This window comes from Eumetopias jubatus, unplaced genomic scaffold (genome assembly GCF_037043125.1).
Source record: "Eumetopias jubatus isolate StellerSeaLion01/CBP00866 unplaced genomic scaffold, mEumJub1_p1.0 scaffold_15, whole genome shotgun sequence".
Classification (NCBI taxonomy): domain Eukaryota; kingdom Metazoa; phylum Chordata; class Mammalia; order Carnivora; family Otariidae; genus Eumetopias; species Eumetopias jubatus.
In genome coordinates this window covers 87,119,177-87,134,319 of record NW_028274821.1, presented here as the reverse complement: position 1 = coordinate 87,134,319, position 15,143 = coordinate 87,119,177, and the positions used below count along the sequence as shown (strand labels likewise).

Genomic DNA, 15,143 nt, shown 5'->3' with positions numbered 1-15,143 from the left:
GCACAAGACAGTTGGTCAGAACCCCTGCCCTTTGACTCAGGCTCAAGCAGGGTGCTCCTGCTGGCAGGCATGTCCGGGGGCGGGGGGGGGGGCGGGCTGGTCAGGGCTGGAGCCCAGCCTCCTCAGCCCCCTCCTTCAGCCATCCCTGCTCCCAGCCTGTCACTGCACAGTGGCCACTTCTCAGAAGGGTGACTGACCCCCAGGGTCGCAGCAGGGTCCGGGACCCCTCCTCCCCCTACCCTGGAGAATGGAGAGGTCGGGTGAGAATCTCAGACTGCCTGGGAAACTTCACTTTTGTGGTTCACCTCTCCCGCCCTGGGTGAGGCTGCCTGGGTGGAATCCCAGCATCTGTTTCCCAGCCGTTAGGTCTTAGAGAAGTCTCTTCATGGCCTGGCACCTCAGTTTTGTCCTCTCTGAAACGGGGTGAATAATTTCTTATTAATGAGTTGTTGAAAGACATTATTTCCTGTAGCTTGCTTAGCACAGGGCCTGGTAGAGGAGGCATCCATGCATGGGGTGCTGGTCCATGTGGGGTGTGGGGGTGGGTGCAGCCATGGAAGGAGTTATCTGTTCCTCTTCTTGAATTTGCTACTCTCTGTCCAGTGAACCCAGAGCACTGTGTCCGCCTACATTTATCTTGATGGGTCCTGCAGTCCTGTAAATTTCAGCAGCTGTGTTTTGTCTGCTTGTACCCCTTGAGAAGAGTGACCAGGTGACCAGTCCCTTAACTCTGTGTCTCCAGGGCCCCGCAGTTGAGCACAAAGAAGGTGCCGAGGAAGGGTTGTCCAGTGACTGTGATACTGGGCCTGCCGCCCGAGTTCCCCCTTTGGGCCAGGGCCCTGGGTGCCCGGGTGAGGGTGAGGTAGAAATGAGTCAGACTCTCTCCAGCCTCAGAGCAGCAGGGGGTTAAGTCCTGGAAAAGCCTCCTTATAGGGCTGGGAGGAGGCCTGGACTCTGGGAGGAGGAAAGCCGGGGCGGAGCCTTCCTGTCCCCTCCCTGTCGGTGGCAGCCTCCTGGGGCTCTGTAACAGTCCATCCATTCACGACCTCCTGTTGGGGCCCCTCACCCGGCCTGGGTGGGGTGTGCCGCTCCTTCTTTGGTGGGGTTTTTCCTTTCCCCACACCCAACTCTCGCTCTCCCCCCTCTTTCTACCTCCTAGGCTGAGAACTGCCAGCAGCCCCCCACCCACCCCCATTTTACACGGGTGGAGACTGAAACCACAAAAGGTGAAGTGTCCTCTCCTGGACAGGGTTGGGTTTGTTTTGTGGATACCAGGCTTGTGCCCACTCAGCCTGCTGGCCCCTCTTCTTAACACTTCACGGCTATTAATAACCCTCTTCAAATGCCTCAAATTCCTGGTCCAGGCTCACCTGGGGGAGCATCTTAAGTCAGGGTTGGGAGGTTGGAAGCAGGGGAAAGCCTCTAGCCCCCTCCAGGGAAGCAAGCCACCTTAGAAATTTCTTTTGGAGGGAATGAAAGCTAGCCTTTGCCACCTCCAGTGATCCATGCACCCTCCCCACCCCACCCAAGAAGCAGTGAGCACTTTCATGCCAGACAATTAAAATTCCAGAGCCCTCCCTACCTGGGGCCACCCCTTTGGAAACGTCAACATTTGGAACATCCCTTCCCCGCAGTGCTCTGGGCTCCAGGCTTGTTGGGGTTCTGTGGCTTGGCGGGGCGGGTGGCCCCTGCAGCTTTGTGCCCACCCTGTGCAGGTGAGCAGGTGAATGCCAGCCTACAAGTCCTGGCAGAGGTCAGGCACACTCCTGCCCAGGTGCCATTTTGCTGCCACGGTGCCTTTCATCCTGGGATTTCAAAGCCCCTGGCAAGCAGGGGCTTGTTCTCACAGTAGCAGCCCCGTGGGGCTGGTGGCAGGATGATTCCCTCCTACTTTTCAGGAGGGAGCTTGAGTGGAGGAAAGAGCCCTGACCTGGGAGCCAGGAGGCCTGGGTAACCTCAGGCAGTCACTTACTCTCTCTGGGTCTCAGTTTCCCGAGCTGTGAACTGAAGGCTGTAGGCTGCCTGATGGCTGAAGTCCCTTCTGGCTCTGAGAGTCTAAGGGTCCCAAATGTTCCCCCCGAATCTCCTCCAGATTCGGGCCGGCTCAGGCTTCCAATACTGACTTCACATTCTGTTAGCTGATGTGAACTTGGGCCAGCATCTTAATCTCAATTTTTTAATCTGTAGAATGGGAATAATAGTAGTTTCCTGCTGGACTCCGTTGCAAGGATTTAATGAGATAATGCTGGTAAGACACTCAGCCCAGTGCTTTGGGGCATAGCAAGTGCTCAGCAAACAGTTGCCATTATTATTGAGAATTGTCATTTATTTTATTTTATTTTATTATTTTTAAAGTTTTTATTTATTTATTTGACAGAGAGAGGGAGAGAGGGAGAGAGAATGAGAACAAGCAGGGGGAGCGGCAGGCAGAGAGAGAAGCAGACTCCCTGCTGAGCAGGGAGCCCGATGTGGGACTTGATCCCAGGATCCTGAGATCGTGACCCGAGCCAAAGGCAGACGCTTAACCGACTGAGCCACCCAGGCCCCTGACAATTGTCATTTACTCTGTTGTCGATTCTCTAGTAGGTGAGGAGAGTGGCCAGGTGTTTGGAGTGCGAAGGGTGACAATTGTCGCTGTGGTTTAGGTCCTGTTTCTCTGAGATTTGTCCGGTCTCCGGCCTCAGGGTGGATACTGGTTCCTTGGATGCAAGAATCCACCAGGGTTCTTAGAAACCTTGAATTCCACGTTCTTTGTGCATTGGCAGATGTGTGAGATGGATGTAGGCTATCTTGAGTGGGTGTGGAGGGCAGTGATGGGGCCCCCCTATGACTAGGAAGGAGCTAGGACATGGAGAGGTGGGGGATTAGGCAACCCACACCTTCCATCTGGCCCAGAGGACAGGGCTGGGATGAGAATGTAAGGGTCTGGGTGGCCCATGTTGGTGCTATAGGAGGGGTTCTTTGCCACCAAAGCTAAGACAGAAGAGGTGAGGGAGGGAGCTTACTGTTGCTCAATAGGGGCTGGGTGCTGTGCCCTTGGCAGGAATCCTGGCATTGCCTAGGGGGGCCCTTCTGCCTCCGGGACAGCTTTGAAGGACTCAGCCCCTCTGGAAATTCTGTTGGCCGGGATGAAACGGTGGGAGCCGAGCGAACTGCGCCCGCCCCCCAATACATAAACTGCCCTTAAGATTTATTACCTGAAAGGGCTGGTAAGGTAGTTTGCCAGTACCTGTGTTCCTCCCTTCTGCTGGGCTCACCTTTCCCTTTGCTAATTCTTTTTTAAATAGCAGCTTTATTGAAACCTAATTCACCTGCCAGACAATTCACCCACTGAAGTGTATAGTTCATTGGGTTTTGTGTGTGTGTGTGTGTGTGTGTGTGTGTGTGTGTGTGTGTATTCACAGAATTGTGCAACCATGGCCACAGTCAATTTTATTTTTTATTTTTTTAATTTTTTTAAAAGATTTTATTTATTTATTTGACAGAGAGAGACACAGCGAGAGAGGGAACACAAGCAGGGGGAGCGGGAGAGGGAGAAGCAGGCTTCCCACGGAGCAGGGAGCCCGATGCGGGGCTCGATCCCAGGACCCCGGGATCATGACCTGAGCCGAAGGCAGACGCTTAATGACTGAGCCACCCAGGCGCCCCCACAGTCAATTTTAGAATGCTTTCATCACTCCAGAGAGAAACACTGTGCCCATTAGTGGGCACTCCCCTTTCCCCTGGTTGTTCCCCACCCTGGGCATCCACTGCTCATGTCGGCTGGGTGCACAAGGAATGCATGCACGAGCCACGTAGGAGTGTAAGGGGAGAAAGTGTCCTCTCTCTTCGCTCCCCCCCTCAGGAGAAACTGCTGGAGTTTGGTGTGTCCCTGTGTCCAAACACACGTCTCTGCGGACACACACATTTAGCTCTGGCTATAAGAAGAGCCCCAGTGATATGTCTTTGTGGTTGGACTTTTTTTTCACTCTGTCTGTTGTGAACATCTTTCTGTGACAGAGCACATGAGTTGGTCCCATTTGAACTTCTGTGGGTGGGTTTCCTTCTGTGCATGGTGCCATTTATTTCCTCATCCCCCCCCCCCCCCCATCAACGGACATTTGGGTGGTTTCCAGTGTTGGGCAGGAATTCGGGACACTGACCAAACCTTGCACTCGTCCCGGGCCAGGTTCTGGTGTCAGGCCTCTGAAAAGGCTGTAAATGTTTGAAACTCCCTCTCGTTGGTACAGAGTACCTCAGTACAAGTGTTATCACCCTTTTTGGCAGTTGGATATGAGAAAAAGGGTATCTCACTTATTTATTGAGCAAAATGAATAATGCCCTTTTTTCCAAATTGATTTTGCGCACCTACCTCTCCACATTTGGGAAAGGGCTGCAGGTCCCCAGTGTGAAGGGAGGAGGGTGTCCCTTTTCGCACTCCCCGCCCCCCCCAGGTGCGTGCCTTCCTAGTCGCTGCCCTGGGGCTTTGCAGAGGGACCAGGCTGGCCGGAAACAGTGCCCAGCCCCGCCTGGGCCTCTGCCCCTTAGCCAAGGTCTGGGTCAGCCCCTGGGGGTGAAGCGTCTGGGGATTCTGCTCTGCTCTTGTGTCAGTCTCATAGAACGCGCCTTTTGTTGGCACTGACCCTGCTCTGCCTCTCCATCCAGCCTCCACTCTGTTCCTTTCCCGTCGCCCAGGCATGAGCTCTGGCCTCACCCCTGCATCCTTCCCCCACACACGGCCACACGGCCAAAGAGACCTTTCTAAGCCCAAACTGGGCCATGGTTCCCACCGCTTGAGGAATGACATTCAGAGACGGGGCTGGGAATCACTCAGCACCATCCTGCGAGCATCGCTCCATTTTTTTAGCAGTATTTCTCCTCTGTGTTTATTGTTCTACATTGCTGAGACCATGACTCAATTTTTGTCTTGCTCCTTTCCCCAAACGGTTTATAATAAACGTCTCTCCCTGGCCTCTACAGCCCCCCTGCAAGCATTGCCAAAGGCTGTCCCGTGTCCCACCCGAGGCCATCCGTACGACATTTTCTTAGCCTTACCCCTAATGCTGGATATTGCCGTGTCCCACTGTGACTAGACATTTGGTTTTCAGGGGCAAACTGAGTCACTGTGTTTTTTTCCTTTCCTGCTCTGGTCAGCTTCCCTGCTGAAGACAGACTCATGCCCTTGACCTACTCTCCTCCAGCCTGCTTCCACCAATCTGGGCATTTCGAGGGAGGCTCCTTTCTGGGAGGCTGCAGCACCTCTGAGGGTCTTTCCAGGGGCAGTAGGCTCCAAGGGGATGTCTGTGAGCTGGGGACAGGGACTGATGACATTGGCCTTTGGTTGTGTGTGACCGGGTAAGTCTGGCTGCTTTGCCAGCCTGTGGCCCGCAGGGACTCCACTCATGGGTCTTCTGCCTGAGGGAAGTGGCTGATAGAGTAGGGAGGGGCCGTATCAGGCTCTGAACGATACCCGTGAGATTAGCCATCCTTTAACTGAACACTTACTAGGTGCCAGGCCTGCCTGTGCCCGCATTATCACACTGAATCCTTACCCTCCGTGCCCTATCCCAACATTTAAAGGTAGGGCAGGGCAGGGCAGTGGCAGGCCCAGACTTGGGAGTCCAAGGCCTTAGCTGTTAAAACCATGCTCTCCTGTGATGGGATGGTTCCTGGTGCCCAGTTTGGGCCGGAGGACAACGGGGGAAGAAGCCCCCAAGAGAGGCCCGGTGGGGGCAGAGGGCCTGGGAGGGGAACGGAACGGCGTGTGTCAGAGGCTCCCCGTGGGTTGCACAAATATATCCCTCCCGACATTACTCAGTCTGAGACTCAAGTCACTCTCTGACCAGTCCCATGCTCCTCTGCGGGGCCCCGTCCTCCTCCGCGGGCTCAGCTCATGACTCACTCACCGTGGGTCTCCTTGCGGCAGGCATCAGGCATCGTCCTGCGGTTGCAGAAATTCCTGAGCCACTTCTTCCTTTCCCTCTGCCCTGCCCCCTTCCACCTCCCTGCCTGTGGATGGAGGGTTTTTCTCTGGATAGTGCTGGGCAGAGTTTTCAGGAAAGAGGAAGGCGCATACCTAGCTTTTAAAAACCCTGCAGGGTGGGAGAGAGCCACGCCCCGCTCCTGGTAGAATCTTAGGGCCTGAGTCACAGAAGAGCTGCAATCTTCTGATCTCACAGATTCAAAACTGGAAGAACAGGAAGTGCCCACCTCAGCAGGGCACCGGGTGCCACCCCCTAGGAACCGTCCAGGTTTAGGGATGTGCTACCTGTGGCCTACAGAAGTGAAGGGACCTGCCTGGTGACAGAGTGGATGGTGAGTTAGAAGAAGCGGGGAGTCGAGAGGTTCGGGGCAAGTCAGGCTGCTTGGGCTTGAGTCCCAGCTTTGCCCCTGGAGGGGCTGGTCGTTTGGGGTGAGTCAGTTACCCTCTCTGAGCTTCGGTGTCCTTCGTAAAAGAGAACGAGAGCACCGGCTTCTTAGGGCGCGAGGTCAGGAGTCGCTCTCTGGATGGTACGGCACACGGGGCTGGGGGGCGGCGAGGACACGATGCTGTTAGGAGCGTGGCACTTCACTGAGGGACGTGTGTCAGGTTGGTCCTGTGGCCGCGGGCACCTTCACCCTGTGCCATGTGCCCCCAGGTTGAAAAGGAAAAAGAGGAAGACAGATGGGGACACCCACCCCTTGGCCGGCCACGTGTGTCTGGAGCTAGGCCTGTGGGTCTCAAGCCTGGTCCTGCTAACCATTTGCTGTGTGACTCTGGACCAATGGCTGGGCCTCTCTGTGCCTCTTCTCCCCATCTGTGACCCCAGTATCGACTCCTGGGAATTCTTTGCCACTGAAAATCGTTTCCTAGGGGTCTCAAGGTGACTTCCAGAGGCAGGGCTGGGAGGGTTTTGATGTTAGAAGTTGAAGTGGAACATCCCCATTGGGTGCCTGGGGGACCCCACAGAGGTGTGATGAGCTCTGCTCCCAGACGTGCTCGGGCCTTCTTTCTTTCATCCTTTCAGTCAGTAGTCACTGAGCACCAGTGTGCCAGGCACTGTACCAGGCACCAGGGACACGCTGGGGCGTGCTGCTCCGTGGCTCTTGCCCACGTGGCACTCTCTGGCTGGGTGAGCGAGGAGTGTTCTCAGAAGGGCAGGTCTTCTGTGGGAAGGTGTGAGAGGGGCTGGCCTTGGGGGGGAGGGGACTTTGTCCCCAGCGTCCTGGGGAAGCTTAGGAGGGAGGGTTAGTGGAGGAGAGCCCAGTGGTGAGGGATGGTCTGGACCAGTGTGATGGGAGTGGGGCCCCTCGGGGGGGAGACGGAGCAACCAGGCCTCTGTGATGGTGATGTGCGAGGCCGGGGAGATCTGGTGTCTCTTCTTGTCAGCCCTGTGCCGTTGATGGATCCCGTAGGTGGTTTCATCAAAGCAGCCAGTGGCCCTGCGGCCTCTGCTCTCATTCCCCCAATGATGGCAGACTCACGTCCTTCCTAGGCAGCTCTGGGTATGAGAACCTTCTTCCTTTCCAAGGGCAGAGTGGGAAGAGGGCTGGCTCTGGATTCTAAGCTCCTGGTTTTGAGATCCTGTCTTAACTACCCTGGCATTTGGCAGGTGTCTTGCCTTCTCTGGGCTGCAGGTTTCTTATCTGTGAAGTGGGCATAACGGTAGCCCAGACCTGCTAGGTTGTGAGGCATCGAGGAGGTGATGCGCACAGAGCTCTTTGCGTTTAAGAAAACACTGACTCCTGGGGAGCCTGGGTGGCTCAGTTGGTTAAGTGACTGCCTTCGGCTCAGGTCATGATCCTGGAGTCCCGGGATCGAGTCCCACATCGGGCTCCCTGCTCAGCAGGGAGTCTGCTTCTCCCTCTGACCCTCTTCCCTCTCATGCTCTCTCTCATTCTCGCTCTCTCAAATAAATAAATAAAATCTTAAAAAAAAACAAAACACTGACTCCTGTTGCCATCCGTCCTTCCTGTGTGTATGGTCCACGATGGGACATTGGCCAGGGGTGTCCCTCCTCTTGGTGCAATCCAAAGTGCAGGCCGTGGGCTCCAGTGGGCAACTGGGCGCCCAGCAGGGGCAGCAGAAGAATGAATTGTGGTCGGCAAAGTGTGAAGCCCGCTCTCCCACCCACATATCTGTGGCCAAGCCAACTGTAGCAGCTGTCCAGCCTCCTCACGCCTCATGCTGAACAGAGCTCTTTGTGTCCAGCCAAGTTTGTTAAGCCAGAATCTTCTAGAAGAAGAGTCCTTTGGGCAGGAGACCGCTCACACTTTTGTGCTCCACCCACCTTTAATCACCGTACCTGCTGGCAGCCTTTTCTGCGTACAGACTGGGAAGTGAGAGCCTCAGGGCTGGTGCCAGGTGACCTTTGGCAGGTCCTTCTCCCTCTCTGGCCTTGCTTTGCCTGTCAGTGTAATGGGTCACTGGGACAATCTGTAGTGCCCTTCTAGCTCCAGCCTCTTGGAGCCTGTGGGCCGTGGGCTGCATTGAAGCAGAAGGTGTGATATTTATTCCATGATGCCTTCTTGCTGTGGAAGGAAGCACTCCCTCTATGAAAGCTGTCTTATGCCGGGCCCGAGCCTGGTGGTGGGGATGAAGCGTTGACATGAGCCCCGATCTCATGGGACTCATGCCAGCCACAAAGTTTCCATTAAGCTGGATGTGATGTGGTTTCTGTTACAAAGACAGAGGATCTTTATGTTTTCCAAAGTGCATGTTGGTTTAAACCACTTGGTCAGCCCAGCTCAAGAGGCAGCATGTCTGGCCTTGCCTGAGAGGCAGCCGGCTTCTGCCACCAAGAGCCCTATGTGGCCTTGGGCAAGTTGCTCTCCCCCTTGGAGCCTGAGCTGTCAGTAAAATGGGAAGGTGAGCCCTGCTTCTGGCGTGTGAAGCTTCTTGGGAGGCAGTTGTTCTCCGCACATGGAAGGTGCTAGGCGAATGGCAGTTCCGTTTTAGCTGAGTCTGGGGTGGGGGGGGGGCGCTGTCATTTGCCGTGGCCTGCCAGGGATCTCAGGGGTGATCCGGACATCCAGAGGGGGAGGGAGCTGACAATTGTACTTCTGTTCCACTTTTTGTTTTTGCGTTTTTGTTTTTTGGAAGGGTTCCCTGGTGGGAGGTGAGGCAGGGAGAAGAGAGAATAAGGCTTCAGCTTTGGGAGGCTGGGCCTCGCTGGGACGGCGGGGAAGGTTTGCCCGAGGTTTGCTCGCGGTCTCCTCGGGCCACAGCTCCCCGCTCGCCCTGAATTTCGAGCTTGCTGATGGGCAGGGTCTGCTTTTCTTTTTCTGGCCTAGACCCTTCTTCCTTCTAGCCGGGAAGGACCCTTTGTGATCATCTACCCCAACCCTCCTCCGTTTCATGACTGAGTAAAACCAAGGCAGAGGACATACCTAGCGTGTCAGAGGCTGCGGAGCTGGGATGGGAACGCAGGCCCCTGACCCCTGCACAGGGTCTTCTCCATCCCTGTCCCCATGGACGGCCCCAGACTGGTCAGGGAAGGAGCCGTTGGCCTGGGTGGGGCCGGAAAGGTTATAATTTTGAAAACCGAGTAAACAAGCCCTCCGTGAGAGAGAGGCAGCCCTGTGCTGGCCTTACAGATAGGCCTGTGTCTGAGGAGACAGCCCAGGCCTGTCCCCATGCAGACAGTGAGGTGTTGTGGTGGATTAAAAAAGGCAAAGCTACCCTCCCCTTACGCCCCCACTCCCATATTTAAGGCTGCCGGGAAACGAGGAGGGGGGCCACTGCCCAGCCTGGCCACAGGACAGCCCTCCCGGCTCAGCTCAGCAGTCACTCACGGCTCCTTTGGGCAAGGGGCTTCCTTCTGGGCCTCATTTCCCCCGTCTCTAAAGTGCAGCGATCCCCTCTCTTAAGGAGGCTGGCAGGGGTGGGAGAGGATTTGAGCTGGGTGTTTGAACACAGGGAGCCCGGCAGAAACTCTTCATTTCTTTGTGGCTGGAGGCGGGGCCCCCTCTCGTAGCAGAAGGGTTACTTTCTCAGTGACCCGAGAGTCAGCCTGCACCTGGGAGACAAACTTACAATCCGAGGCAGGCCAGAGCAGGCCGCTCAGCTCAGCTTTCCTGTTTTCCTGTTGAGATAGGGGCAGAATCCTAGAGGAGCTGCTTCTGGGCCTTGCCCTGCAGTCTGGGGGCTGGACTGCCTGTCTGGCCTGCAGCCCCCCAGGGTGGGGCTCAGCATACTTCCTGTGAGATTAGGGGCAGAGCCTCTTTGCTCTCCTTCCCTTTTCCTAAGTCCCCTGTGTGGCCTCTGAGACTCCAGCTCTGTGCATGGGGGCTCAGTCTAGCCTCCATTCTGAGCCTCTGTTTTCCCCATGGTGCAAGGAAGGGGTTGGATGAGAACCTCTGGAAGGCTCTCTGGGTCAAGTTCCAGACTCTGAAAGGCCTCGCAGGACCCACAGACCACCCCCTGCAGCCAGGAACACCCTTCCCTGGGCCCCGCCCGTGGCAGGCTGGGTTGGGGTCCCTCCTCCAGGCTCCTCCTCACGGGCTTGGGGTAGATTCTCATCTATGGTGCCAGTACTGGGAGGGCTCGGTCGCCATGGGCTCCCTTGAAGTAGACAGTATAGCCTTGCAGGTCAGAGCTTGCCCTGCCAGGGGCTAGCCAAATGCCCTTAGGACAGTTGTCTGGGTTCTTTATGCCTTAGAATCATCAGCTGTAAATTGGGAGTGATAAATAATAAAACTTCTCTGGTTAAATTACATTATGCGTGTTTATAAGTTTATAAGTTTATGCACCCTTTAACACAGTGCCGGGCACAGTAAATGCTCCATAACCAAGAGGTATAAGGGACATTTGTTAATTTAAGTCGTTTTAATTCCTGAACGGTGACTGAATGATAAATGTCATTACAAGGTTTCCGGTCTTGCAGAGGAGGGGCCCCGAAGCTGTTTGGGTGAAGGGGCCGTCAGGTAGGTGGAGAGGGTGCCTTGGGGGGTAGAGGGGGTGGAGCAGATGCGGTTGGGTTCAGAGCCCCGGCTGGTTGTGACTTCCTCTCTGCCCATCTGGAAGGAGTGGTTTGGGTCCCACCATGCCTGAGACCGCAGGCCTGGAGCGCGTGCGGCCGCACACGGCTTCCTTCCTCCAGGCGAGTATTCCTCGCTGACTCATGCCTTTGTGCCTGCCTTTTGTTCTTGTCCTTGAGCCCTGGGGGTGAGGCCAGGAGAAGCAGGGCCCCAGGGATTCGCTGGTGGACAGGTGGACCCCCGCCCCCGCCCCGCGCAGGGGAGGGGACGCCTGGGTCCTGGTCCTGGTGCCCTTGCCGACTCACGGGGTGTCAGGCACGGAGAGCGTGCGGCGACCGATGGCTCCGTCTGTGCTTGGCACCCGAACCAGGTTTACCCAGGCCCTGCCCGCGTAGAGCTCAAGGCTAGGCAGGAGAGACACATCCAACCAACGGTTGCCAGTCACTCATTAATTAAATAATTAGCAGAGGGCGAATTGTGACCAAATGCCCACCCTCCTCATGCCGCCCGTAAGGAGTGCCGTCCTATGGGCTCTGTGGTGCCTCCCATTTGCCCTCTGGCCACAGATGAGGAAGCGGGCTCCTGGTGACGAAGGGACCCGCCCAGGTCCCTTCCCGTCTTGGTGCCTCAGTTCCTTGTCCGGAAAATGGACCCATCTGGGAGGGGTGCTGCTGCTGGCTGCACACAGGGCCTGCGCTGTCCCCTGGGTTTTAGGATGAGCAACACCAGCCTCAGGGACTGCATAGCTGCAGTGCTGACCTGGCTTTGTAGCCCCTGAAATCCTTCCTCTGTGCATCCCTAGGCAGAAATAGGGGGTATTGGAGGCCACTGTGACTGAGACATTGTGGGAAAGGGCTGCGCAAGGAGGGCGGTCCTCCTCAGGTCCCACCACCAGTAGGAGCAACGGCAGAAAGGTGGCCCCAAGTCCCTGGTGAACCCTGGCCCGACCATTCCACACCAGGTGCGTGAGGCACATTCCACACCAGGAATTTACCTGAATGTAGCCAAAAGGTTAGATTACATTACAACATCAGTGACAACAGGGGAAACAAAAACAAAAACAAAAAAGGAGGGAGGGAAACGTGTCTATCGGTAGGTGATGTTCAGTGGCACAGTATGAAGCCACTCATTGGCTGGACTTCAGAAAGAGGATTTTCCCTCTGCTACTAGGGGCAGCAATGGCAGCAGACATTTGCTGGGCACTTCTCTGTGCCCAGCCTGGGAGGCACCTGTGACCGTGGATGGATGAGCAGGTGGGGGTTCAAGCCAGAGATGGTGGATTGAGTCCACAAATGGAGTCCCTCTCTGTGCCAGCCAGTGAAGGTAGGTGTGCATAGGGCCAGTGAAGTGGGGAGGGGTCACGGGGTTCTCGTCCAACTGGGAGAGTTGGCCACCCACCTGTCCTCCAGCCCGCAGGTGTCCTCACTCAGTGTTTTGCCAGAATGCTGCTCCCGGCCCCCTGGGTGATGTGTTTGGCATGCTGGCTGCTTAGCACTGGATGTGGGCTGCTGGAGGTGTGTGAGGCGCACCGGGCTTGAGGACCCCTTTTGGCAGTGCTTGGGGCTTCTTTCTCAGGACCTCAGAGCTCCGTGCCTCAGTTTCCCCAACTGTAAAGTAGGGATGGCCGTGACTACTGTACTGTGAGCTTTATGATGTCAATGCCTGGTGCCTGGCACATAGTACACTCAGAAGAGATTTCTGCCCTTGGGGTCTAGTGCCCCAACCAAGGGAGGCTTGGCCTTTCAACTCAGAGCTTTCTCAGTTTCCCCTTCTTATTGCTGATGTTGTTATATAAGCTATATCTGACGATCAAAGAAAAATTAGAAAATAAATAAGAAAATGAAAATCGCCAATAATCCTAAATCCTAACCACCCAGAAATAATGATTTTCAGGTGTTTACTGATGCATAATCTGCAGTGGGTTGTGGGCATTTGCATACGTGCTGTCCCCCTGCAGCGAGTCAAATGCTTGCAGAATATTCCATTATGGCCCAATAGTCTGCATTTAAAAATTTTTTTTATTTATTTTTTTATGAGAGAGAGAGTGAGCAAGTGGGGGGAGGAGCAGAGGGAGAGGAACAAGCCGACTGCGCTGAGCGTGGAGCCCAACACGGGGCTCCATCTCAGGACCCCGAGTTCATGACCTGAGCCAAAACCAAGAGTTGGACGCTCAACCGACAGCCACCCAGGTACCCCGCGACAGTAGTCTGCATTTTCACTTGCTCAGCCAAACTCCTTTTGCTGGGCATTCAGGTTGTTTCTATTTTTCATCGTTGTAAACAGGTCTGTGTTGTATAGCCTTAATCATTTCTGTCGGATTAATCTGTCGATTCCACCATTGTTTGAGAGCCTGCTCAGAGCCAGGCCGCTTGTGGGACTGTGGGTGCTAGATGGGGAGGCAGCCATGGCCCTTGCCCCCTCACCGATCCCTTCCTGGGAGGACAGACCCTTTTTGGGAGCTGGGGAAGCAGTAGTAACCCAGACTCTGAGTGGCAGGGCAGGCTTGTTGGAGAAGGGGATGTCTAGGTGGGGCTGGAAGGGTGCAGAAGGAGGAGAGGGTCGTAGGCAAAGGGGCAGGACTGCAAAGGTCCAAAGCTGAGAGAGCGTTGGTATTTGGGGGAACCAGAATTTCCCAGGAATTGGTGGTTTTGCTCTGGTTCTTGCTGCCTGTAGGAGCCACTCCCTCGTGCACAACACCTCAGTAATTGTTGTGCAAAGTGCTGGCACATCCATCCCTCCCTGGGGATGGGATCTTCTTCTAACGGGGGACACAGAAGCAGGGTCATATGCCTGCCCCAGGCCTTCTACCTCTCTGCATGGTGTCCCCGCCAGCCCGGAGCAGGCAGAGGAGGCTCAAGTGCAGGGCCTCCTCAGCTCCTGTTTCCCAGACCCTTTGCGGGTGCTGTATCATTTGACAGAATCATCTGGAAGAGGAAACTGAGGATCCGAGCTTAGGTGACGGGGCTCGGTTTGTGTGACGGGGTGGTGACCTTTGCTGCTGCTGATATGTGACCTTGAGCTGGGTCAGCTGGGTCACCTCCTGACCCAGCCCCACCTCTGCTGGAAGCATCCTACTGTGATTGGAGGGCCCCTGGCTAACACTGCCTCCGGGGTTGGGGAAGGGTCTGTCCCCAGACCTGACCTGGCCTTTCCGGAAAACCCTGTTCTCTTCCTGTGTCTTAAGACGCCTGGGGGACCCAAGTTGAGGCCCTCTGATGTAATCTCACAGTCACGGACAAATATTTATGTGCCCCAAGTGCTCTGTTTGGTGCTGGGGGTACATCACAAATGGGACAGACAGGGTCCCTGACCCTGTGGGGGAAATGGACACTCAGTAGTTAGTTATTAAATGGAATTTGTGCTGATGGTTAACAGGGGTTCTGACCCGAATTGGGGAGTGACTGTGAGGGACAGTGCTTTCGGTATCCCGGCCTGACGGGTGGAACTTGGATCATTTTGATCAAGCCCGAATGACAGGCTCCTCTGGGCCCGCCGGTGTGGTCCTGTGTTTGGAGGGAACACTTTAAGTCACAGTTGGAGGGGGTTAGGGTCTTGAGGGTCCAGTGCAAAGGAGTTCAGCCTTTTCACTGGACAGACAAGACAGACAGCCAGGAAGGGGTGAAGGAGTTGCCTAAGGCCAGGTGGCAGTCAGGTGCCCCGCCTCGGAGCCCACCACTCTTAACCCTGAATCACTGCCTGGAGCCTGCTCGTCACCGCCAGGAAAGACAGTGAGTCTGTCCCCACCTCCCTTAAGGGATCCCCAGGGATAGCAGACATAGAACTTGGACCTGTTGGCTGAGAGCAGAGTTTCCCATGAAGCACAGACGGAGGTCACACAGGCACCTGGAACGAGGAATGTGAGGCTGGCAGGGCCTCCGAGCAGATTTGTCCTCATACCTTCCCCTCTGGAGCCCGAGGAGACCTGCAGCTGGTGACCCAAGGGTGGGGCAGGTCCTTCCTCTGCTGGCTGAGGAGCAGGCCACAGGAGTCTTGTTATTTGAATAAGCTTTCCATCTCCTATCTGCATAAAGCCTCTCCATGCTGAGGGTCCCTGGCATTCCAGCCCAGGATTGGGTTTCCTTCTGGCCCAGCAGCAAGCACATGAGTGAATTTTCATATTGGCTCATCTTCCTCCTTCCCTTCCCCCAGCCTTGTCTTCCTTTGTCTCTCCCTCCCTGGCTTTGAGAAGGCAGCTCTCTCCCTGC

The 15,143-nt window shown here is 55.6% G+C and overlaps 1 protein-coding gene across 3 annotated transcripts in view; it reads left to right on the top strand.

Annotated features, from left to right (window-relative positions):
• NIBAN2 (niban apoptosis regulator 2) overlaps positions 1-15,143 on the top strand; it is a 56,637-nt gene that overhangs the window by 689 nt on the left and 40,805 nt on the right. The gene's annotated exons all lie outside the window — the stretch shown is intronic.